Below are 11,075 nucleotides of genomic sequence, written 5' to 3' on the forward strand. Positions count from 1 at the left end.
ATTCTTCCTCAGTACAGAATGAACAGCCCATGCTGCCTAGTCTAATGAAGAGAAGAACTAGTGATGACATTATCAAAGAGAGATCCAACCTAGAACCGAGGAAAAAATTCCTGACAACAATCAGTCGAGCCTTCAGAGGTTTTGTGTGCTCCATCACTAGAGGTTTTTAAGAAGAGATTGGACAAGGAGAGAAGCAATCTACAACTAAGGAGAACTTCCTGACAGAACAATTAACCAGTGGAACAACCTACCTCCAGAAGCGGTGAATGCTCCAACACTGGAAGTTTTTAAGAAGAGACTGGACAGCCATTTGTCTGAAATGTTGTTGTTGTTATTATTATTATTAAGATTTTTTTTTCCAAAAAGGTTTTCTGCTTGGGCAGAGAGACTAGAAGATCTCCAAGATCCCTTTCAATTCTGTTGTTTTGTATAAAAACTCCAAGAATGCACAATAGCCTCCTGCTCCCATTAGTTAATTGTTCTGCCATTTTAAATGTTGTATTCAACTGTTGTAATCAGGCATAGAACTCAGTATCTATGACATAGATACTTAATTTGGGTCCACAGATAAAAAAAAACACTTTACGTTTGAGATCATTATATCATCTCAAATCCTTCAGAGAAGCTAATTTACCACACAAGTGTAGCTTCAAAATGTTTGGAAGACCATGTTTTCTAACAGCTCTCTTTACACATTACTTCTCAGGAGGAAATAGATTGACAAAATCCGTAGATAAGCCACTTAAAAAGCTTAAAACAGCTTCTCATGATTGCTTTCCCTGTTCTTTGTAAAGATGAGAAAGGGTTCTTCAGGCCCAGAATGTATAAGTACACAATCTATTTCAAACAATTTTAACTATGAAAAAAGCTATTTCAACTTTACCTCAATATTTTATCTATTTTTGAGATTAGAAAAAACTTCCATTGAAATCTGAACAACTATATACTGTATTAGAAAGCAAGTTTCAATACACTACACGGCTTCAAATGACCATTCCACAAAAAGGGGAAGATTCTCACTAGGTGAAATGAAATCAGCTTCAGGGCAGAGCATCTCCACCCATTTGTGAATGAAAACAATGCAATACTTAAAAATTCAGGATAGCCATTCTAATATTTAAAATCATAAAGGCTGAGTACAATTGTCTTAACTGCTGACTTTAGTAAATCCAATGCATATTAAATGTTGATATATCCCATAGTTGGAACATAGTAGTAGAAAACCTACAGAGCAGTGTCACTATTAAAAAGCTCTGTTATTAGCCATCCACTGCCTGATTTAATCTGAGAATCCAGTAAGTAACTGGATTTCAATGCACATTATACATTAAATTTGACAGTGAGGTCTATGAACAACTGAAAGGGTCACCTATGGGATCCCCCATATCTGGCCTGGTCGGAGAAGTCGTCATGCAAAAAATAGAAGAAATCATCCTCCCACAAATAAACCCCAAGCTATGGGTATGTTATGTAGATGACACTTCCGTGATAATCAAGCACAATCAAATCGACCAAACCCTATCAAAAAATCAACATCTTCACAGACATCCGATTCATGATAGAAACTGAGAACCATGAACCGCCATTCCTGGATGTCCTTGTAATCAGAACCACCAATGGCCAATTTCTAACATCCGTATTCAGAAAGACAACAAATACAGACCAAACTGTTAATTTCCACAGCGACCACCCCAAATTCCGTAAACAAAGCTATGTCAGAGCACTTTTCAGAAGAGCAGAATCCCATTGCAACACCACAGATCAGCCATAGCCAGATCAGCAGAACTGAGACACTTGTACAGGGTCTTTAAGAGAAACAGATATCCACGAGGCTTCATCCGGAGATCCCTACACACAAACAACACAAACGTCCAAAGCAACACAATAACTACAACAAGAACAGCAACAACCAAACAAATCACAAACCCTTACATACAAAACATTTCAGAGATGACAGCAAGACTACTGCACCAACACGACCTATAGCAGCTCACAAACCAGCCTCAACTTTCAGACGGACCCTATCAAAATTAAAGAGCCAACAGAAACAAATCAAAGATCAGGTGTCACATAACAAACCCAGTGCAACAACTGTGAAAACAACTTTGTGGGTTATATGTTCTTTTGAGAGCAGGCATCAGAATTTTTTTAATGTGTGCCAGTGTGTTCACAGAAGAATGACAATAAAAGTTGTCTTCTTTAGACTACATATTTTCTTTGATTGTATATATTATATATTCTACATTATTTTTTATATTATCTTCCTTGATTGTTTCTATATACAGTATATCCTCATTCCAAAATTATATTGGTTGAATTACATTGAGCAACTCTTGGCCTATATTTAGTGGTGGAAAATAATGCTTCAAATCTTTTCACTGGAGGAAGAGTGACATCCAGTGGCCATATACATAATTTCTAACCCTAGGAATTCAAGAAAATAATGTGATAGATATCTATTGTGTTCGCACATCAACGAGTGATACAACAACTAAAATAAAATAAGTAAACTGCGGTGAACAACCTTGTTTTGCATATCAGCTATTTTTGACATCTTATGATAGAGAAGTAACTTGGACATTTTCTTTCAACATTCACAAGAATTGAGATTGGGATAAATAGGGCTGGTTAATGAGGAAACTGACTGTAGATGGCTGGGGTTAGGATAAAACTAGCTTGGTTTTATGCAATAAATTATTCAAGCCCAATTCCAATTCTTGTGACAACTTCCTATTACAAATAAAATTATCATCTTCCATTTATAGCTTTTATAATTATTTCAGTAGCTATCTTTCGTTGCTTAAAACACAAGGTTTTAGTTGAAGCTGATGCATTTAGAGCCCTGCTAGCTGTCTGCTTATGCGATTCCAGGCAGTTACTATATCTGAAAGTAGACAGTTGGTTCATTACAACTGCTTTGATTTCATGGCCTGTTCCATTAAAGTAAATAATTGATAAATCAATGTGCTATTAATACCCATTTGTGAAAGTGAATTAAAATTTATGTAAATACCTCACTATATATAATGGGATCTATATCTATATCATAAATTGTCACATTCCACTGAACTAAGACAGTGGTTTTCACTAGTGGAAAATTACAATTCAACCATAATATGTTTAAAACTGGTGCATTTTTATAGCCCCCTCTGGTCCATTTACTTTATATCATTGTCATCAGAGGGTGTGATACAAAGCCTGGGCATTAGCAAAAAATATAGTATTTAACTCCTAAGGTATTTCATTCCTATTTACAAAAGAATGGCTGTTCAGTGAAAGGGAAAAATCAATGTATATCATATGAAGGAGAAGGCAAAAAGGCTTCATACTTTTAGCATCATCACACAGCTGTGGCTTGCAATGTCAGTGTAAATGACTGTAAAAATGTTTATTATTTTGAACTCCTATCTCAGATTGTTTGAAGCTTAACAGAGCAATGAAAAACACACACAAAATATGAAAGAAATGAAGGAAAGCACTCCCTGAAGTAGAAGGCTCGTTCTTTTATTATCTTAACATTTTTATTTATTTTTCTTATTTATTATGTTGTATGTTAAATGATAACATAAAATACAATGATAACGCTCAAGCCTCAAATACAAAAGATAAAATAAAAAAAAATAGAAGCTACAAACTTCATGCACCCTCAAATGTCCCCTTAACTTATAACAAATTCCTGTGCAAGAAAATTTCTAAAAAATAGACAGCTCCTGAAAACATCCCATTCCGAGGCTCTGCCAGCTGGCAATTTGGTAGGGATCGTCCTAGAGGGATTTACCTCATCTCATCTAGTTAGATGGGCAGATGAAAACAGGAGAACCTTAAAGATGAATCACAGGTGGAAGTCAGTTGGCAACCAGTACTACTCACAGAGCACTGATGTCCTTTGGGCATAAACTAACATACCCATTACTGCCCATGCTGCATTCTGGGTGGCTCCACATAAAGATTTGCAGTAATCAAATCTTGATGTGAGTAGGGCATGAGTGATTGAGACAGACAATACTTATTAGCCATTGATTCATAATTACTAAGGCATTGGGGAACAAACTGAGCTATTCCCAGCTCCTGCTTGAATCCACTCTCTAAAAAGTTATACACAACAGACTTTCCCCTGCAAAAAACCTTCCTAGCCATATTTTTCAAATGATAAGCAAAATGCAATCATTTTCACTGCCTAGTACAGACAGGTTTTCAGACTAGGATGTAGGAATTTGCCTTTCAGTGCTAGTCAGATTGAGATCATCATTTTAGTTCAGATTCTTGATACAGCTCAACTCCATGTGAAAATGTGTCTTAAGTTAAGTCAATTCCATTTTCTGTATTTTCAGAAATGTCCTTCCAAGTCATCACAGTGATGACAGGCATCCAGGTTTATTTAACAATTTAACCTGATTTGGAAAATATACTTTATTTGGAGATTTGACTGAATCACCTAAGACTCTAATCTCAAAATTAAAGATAGTTATATCTTTATATGACTACTCTCAAACTACTTCATACAATAGGAGCATTTCCCCATTTACATATGGACCAGTCTTCCAGAAACTTTGTACGTACTTCAACTTCTATCAGCTTAACCACCATGGTGAAAAGCAATGGACTGTGATGTTGTTCAAGTTTCTGGAGGCTATTGCAATATGAGAAATTGAAAATGGCAGGCATCTCACAGTTGATTGTTATATATTCTTAACCCAACTGAGAATATAGGCAAGGCAACACAACATGGCAAAACCAATAAAAGCTATATATCACATTGAGTATGGTCATAAAAGTAGGAATTTCACTTTTGTATCATTTCCTTGATTATAGTAGAGAACTGGAAGAATGAAGAACATCTGTTTCTCTACATTAGCTGGAGGGGGAGGGGAGTAAGGAATAGAATAGAGCTGGAGGAAACCTTGGAGGCCTTGAAAAATACCATTATCAAATGAATTTTGCTGCTTAATTTAAACCTTATATAAGACAGTTAGAAATAGTTTTATAATATTTGAATGATATTTAATAGTATTTATCCTGCAATCAATATATTCCATTCTTCATATAAAAATGGCCATTAGTATTAAAAATTTAGAATAAGTTATACATGCAACAGTTGCTTTGGCTGAATACTATGCTCTGAATTAACTTTTTATGCTTTAAAAACAAGACTTCATTTTTTTCCTTCACTATAAAATTCTGTTCATTGCTAATTGTTTTCAATTTCAGTGGTATATTTGGATTATTTTTAAATATATTGAAAGAACTATAGTTGGAAATCATATCAGATCTATTAAGTTAAACAAATCTAACTTTAAAAAGGCTGTAATTTATGTTAATCTACTCTAATTAAAAATATATTTATTACACATATTTCTTTACAGTTTAATGGAAGTATCCATTCTAATAACTGTTTGCAGATTTTACTGCCAATGTTTTATTGCTATGTAATACATTTAAATATTGATTTTCTTTAGCAATGGGCACTTATGAAATTGAAGGTGAAGCTTCATATGTCTTATTAAATTTTGACAAGTTAAGAGCTCTGTGCTTTTAAGAATGTGTGGAATGTTAAAAAAATGCTGTCATAAGGATGCAGTCTGAAATACTGATGAAGAATGAAGTTGAATGAAGAAAGCTCAACATTCTCTTTTTAAATTTTTCTACCATTTTATAATGTCTTCACATTGCTAAATATGTGAATAACTTTTTTCAAATTTTCAATGTTTCAATATTTAACTGGGCATAGTGAATTAAGAGCATTCTTAGTTTCAGATGGCCGGCAAACTACATGGGAAACTTTTTCATATATTCAAAACATACTTTTCAGTGAGAGAAGGGGACTTTAATGAGAGATGAAATAAGATGCTTCTTTGTTCTATGTGGAGGTTTTGACTACAGCCAAACAATACTCATTGTATATAACTATCCAGAGATTTTAGGTATTAGACCAGCGGTTCTCAACCTATGGGTCGCGACCCCATTTGGGGTCGATCGACCATTTCACGGGGGTCGCCAAGCAAGGCTGTCCGCCATTTTTTCCCCTTTTCCGGCGGGTCCCTTACCTCCCTTGGGCTGGGCCAGCTGCTGGTCGGCCTGCTCTGTCTCTGTCTCTGTTGCCAGCTATGCCTCGGCCGGCGCAGGGGGCAGAACCATGCATGCACGGTGCTCCCGGGCAGGGAAAGTCCTCGACTTACGACCGGTTGGGTAGTCCTCGACTTACAACCGGTTTAGTCCTCGACTTACGACCGGTTTAGTCCTCGACTTACGACCGGTTTAGTCCTCAGCTTACGACCGGTTGGGGGTCGCGGCATTAAAAAGGTTGAGAACCACTGTATTAGACTATTAAACTCAGGAAGGGATCTAGCAGACTGGTGTGAATCTTTGTGCTTTCTGCTTGTACTTTCTGCCTGCTACAATCATTTATTTATTTATTTATTTATTTATTTGTTTGTTTATTTATTTATTTATTCTTCCTATTTCTTAAGAATTTACATTTATGTCTTTGTAAATTAGAAAGGGGTCATAATGCAATTGTAAATAATATGTTTGCATAGAAAAGGATTTGAAATTATTTGAAATTATTAAAAAAACATAACTACTGTCTGAAACTAATATCCCAAAGTTCTTTTGCCAGCCAGCATCATCTTTAGATAAAATCTCTGTCTGTCTGTCTGTCTGTCTGTCTGTCTATCTTTATTTTTTCAATTTTTATGGCCATCTATCTTAGTCAATGACCCTGGGTGGCTTACCATTCAGAAGTATTAGTTCTGAAATATTCAAATATTAATGCAATAATGTAATTATAAAATAATTCAACATTAGAAATACATCACAGAATGAAGATAAAACTTTCTAAGTTTAAGAAAAGCTCTGCTTATAACTAAAAGGGAAATAAAAATATTGTGTATAATTCCTAGAAAAGGGAATTGAAAAGGGACTTACCACCTGCTCTTAAAATACAACAAATGATCTTTTACCTCTAAGCAAATTCTTAAAGCCTCATCAGTCCTGTTCAGCAACAGTCAATTAACAAATAGCAGAGATAATATATCTTTCAACCTTGATCAAATAAACCAATTTATATTGCTTTCCTTTATTTTTTATCAATCTTGATATTTAATCCCAATCAGTCAGAATAGACTTGGAAGGCACCTGGAGGTCTTTTAGTCCAACCCCTGCTCAAGAAGGACACCCTATACCATTTCAGATAGGCGGTTGTCCAGTTTTTTCTTAAAAACCTCCAGTGATGAAGCACCCACAGCTTCTGAAGGCAAGCTATTCCACTATTCCCTTCCATTAATGTCCTAAAATTTGATTTCTTTTCATTTTTTTTGTCCCTTTTCACAAAATCCTTCATGACTTTAACAAGCTTCATTTGTAAATACAATATAAGAAATTTTTTTCAGGTTACTCTTTTGGTTTGTTATTTTAATTATTAAAATATAAACCAGTTTCATTTGGATATCCACTCTACGATCTTTTTTTCCATATCTTTATCATAACTTGTCATTTTAAAATATACTTCCAAATCAATCTCTATCTTGTCAGGTAAAATTTCTTCCTCTTCCATAACATCTTTTAAATACTATCTATAGTGGAAGAGACTCTTAAAATTAATTTCTGAGTACATGGTTCACAAAGATGCTTCAATGTATCCAATATTTTTCTCTATTCTATATTAGTAAGTCAAACTTAAGTGTTCTTCTCCTTTAATTGTAACCTTTATTTTCTTTTGGTTTTCTTTAGCATCCAACCTTCAAATTCGCATCCTATCAAGTTTTTTTTCAAGAATTCAAAACAACAGCATTTTCCCATGAGAAGGGAAATCTTATTTCAAATCCATCTGGACCTTCAGTCTATTTGTTACTTTCCAAAATCAACATTATTTTATTTATTTATCAAATTTAGTCACTGCCAATCAGAGTCTACTTCCTTGGATTATAATCAACCTTTTGCTATTTTTTTTAAACTAAGTCCTTGAACTTTTTTCTTAATCATTCAGTAAAGGTTAAAGGAAATTCCCCTAGTGCTTTAAAAACCTGTTAATCCAAAAGTTACTAAAAGTTGAAAAGCAGTTAATAAGAAATTTCCAGAGATGAAAAAGAAATGTGAACATTATGTCCATATAGGCTATATTATGGCTATGAGCTTGATTGAATCCTTGACTCCCAGTTTTTCAACTCACATGTCAACCCAACAACATCAGATCTTACAGTCTACTCAGTTGTCCTGAGAACAAATGGTCAATCTCACAAGTCTCTTCTTTTTACAGAGAGACTTCACTAACTAGAATTTGTTGTCTGGCTGCCAATCTAACCCACTCCTTCATAGTTGCATATGAATCCTCACTAGAAGTCAGGATATATGCTGGTGTTTAAGAACCAGCAAACACACAAGATCAAGCCATGCTTCTCTTTCAATTATTTTTCATGTCAAACTTCAATTTCAGTTTGTTCTCTATTAGCCATAATAAGGTTAGACACTGGCTGAACAAAATGACTATGCCACGTCAGACAAAATAAACAAATGAATGAATTACTGATTTTAAGGATATGATAAAATGACCTTGCCTAATCTAGGAACTTTATGTCCATGAAAGTGACTGGATCAGAACAAATTATTCAATGACTTTTTTTCCACTGAATGGGCTCATTCATGTTGAGTTAGCAAGTCTAATTCAGCTTCATAAACATTGTAAACATGTGTGCGTATGTGTGTATAAAATCTTAAACTTTTCCTCTGACTAGTAAATTTGTCCAGTTCACTTTATTTTTTCACTTTTTTAAAAGTAAAGAACCTTAAGACCCTTCCAAAAAGAATTTGATGATCAATCTTAGCAAAACCTGCTGAGAAACTCAAAAAGCATAAACAAATCGATGTTTTTGAAATCTGTCTAGACATAAATTGTTGACCAGGATTGCTTAGACGTCTCTGATCCAAAGTCTAGTCTGAATACTGATGGGCTGGTTATTTCCTGTTGTTTTGCTTCCATGTCTTAATACAATATGCTTGAGATTGAAGTAAAATGCTAGGTCTTTCAGTTTGAATGAGATTTAACTTCATTATTGGAGTCTGAAGTAATTAGTTAGAAACTGAAATTCAATTTAATTTAAAGGATGACTATTCTAATGCTTTACCTCACCTATAGCTTTTCAAGGCTTTTAGCCTCTTGACAAGTCATCTGTCAAGGAGGAATGTTGAGTGCATTAATTTTTGACTTCCATTCTTTTCTTACAGCAGCTGAACTGACTCCAGTCAACCTCTGGTAGTTATTACAGATAAGTTAGGTCAGCAGAGAACATAGAAATACAGAACTGAAAGAGGGCATATATTTGTCCCCTAAAGAGAAATAGACAGAGGTCCTCAGGTGGTTGTTTAATCCATGTGTTCTCAAGGTAAGCATTCTTTCCAAGTGGATTTACCATACATGTTCTTTGAAAGTCAGTTAAAAGCTTATACCAAAAAGGAGATCAGCATGATTTATAGCAAACTTTCTAATGTGTATGTCTAAATGACAAGGATTTTTTTTCATATATAAGTGTATGAATTTCTAAAAAATATTTTAAAATATGTTTATCTAAAGCCATAATTTCTTCATTGTATTGTCAAGAAATAATAAAAGCAATTCAAGTATTGCTAAGAAGCAAATTAATATTCATGTATTATATCAAGTTTTTTTTAGCATGTGTTATAGTTGCATTAGTCTTTTTTATATTCATGTTTTTGATCAATTTCCCAATTTATGTTTAAATAGGGAGCGCCAATGGCAGTGTATATTTTACAGCATCTGTCACTATATTTTTATCCTTCCAAATTGAAAAAGTAAAACAATGGGATTGTTCCCATATTGGTCCAGATGCTGGGAGTATAAATTAAATTAAAATGAATATATTTTTATCCAATTTGAAATTCATCTTGGGAGAGATACAAAACATGCCACCTCTATAATATAAGTTTAAATTGATGAACTATATTATCTTAGTTTTATTTATGAAAATATTTCAGTCATAAATGGATTATTATTGTGGATGTAACTGAGCTTAAGTAAACGCCTTAGGTTTTCTATTCTATTCATAGGTAGTAAAAATATCATTTCATTAATTTTTGGAGAGTCTGCCAAAAAAGCAGTGACAGATTTCCAACATCTGGAAACCTCAGAGTATCATTTTACTTTCATCCCTTAGTGCTCTAAATGATACATTGCTACATAGTATATTTCAAGGGGGGGGGGGCTTGTTAGAAATAAAAAGTATCTCTCAACAGTATCTATTGTTTTTATGCAATGGCATTTAATTTCCATTAAATTATTCTATATCATAATAGCATATTATTCTATGACACATTCACAGCTGCACAATGGCATCCTGAGCCATCCAGTTGTTGCTAAATGGTACTCTTAATAACCTTTATTGTTGGTGATGCTAGTTGGTATAACTTGGAATTGTAGTTTAGCAAGATTTGAAAGATTATTATATTAAACAATGCTATGAGAATTCCAGTGAGAGTGCTGGTGCTAACCTATGTTATGACAATGATATATTTTCTTTGAAAAGGCAAAGTTAGAAAGGAATGACTTTAGTCAAAGACAGAAAAGGGGCTTTAAAAGTTCATATTAATTTTGCCTGAGCATTAAATATAATTTTATGGATGATAAACCAGAAAAGAATTGCTTTTTGGTGCTTTTGACACTAGTTAAAATGTAAGTAGAAGTGCTATATGTACTTCAACAAATTTCAAAATATTTACAAAGATGGACTATACATGAACTGAACCTTTCCCTTCAGATCAGTTTTAAGAATAAATTGTTTGCATATGTTCATAATTAATTTGTAAATGACTTATGACTGTTTTCTACACTTGCAACCGTTGCAGCATCCTCATAGTTACGTGATCAAAATTCAGATGCTTGGCAACTGGTTCATATTTATGATGGTTGCAGTACCCTGGAGTCATGTATCAAGCTTCTGTGATCTTCTGACAAACAAAGTCAATGGGAAGCCAGATTCACTTAACAACTGTGTTACTAACTTAACAACTACAGTAATTCACTGAACAACTGTGGCGTGAAAGGTCATAAAATGGGGCAAAATTCA

The sequence above is a fragment of the Protobothrops mucrosquamatus genome, unplaced genomic scaffold, assembly GCF_001527695.2.
Source record: "Protobothrops mucrosquamatus isolate PMUCROS unplaced genomic scaffold, P.Mucros_1.0 scaffold223, whole genome shotgun sequence".
Classification (NCBI taxonomy): domain Eukaryota; kingdom Metazoa; phylum Chordata; class Lepidosauria; order Squamata; family Viperidae; genus Protobothrops; species Protobothrops mucrosquamatus.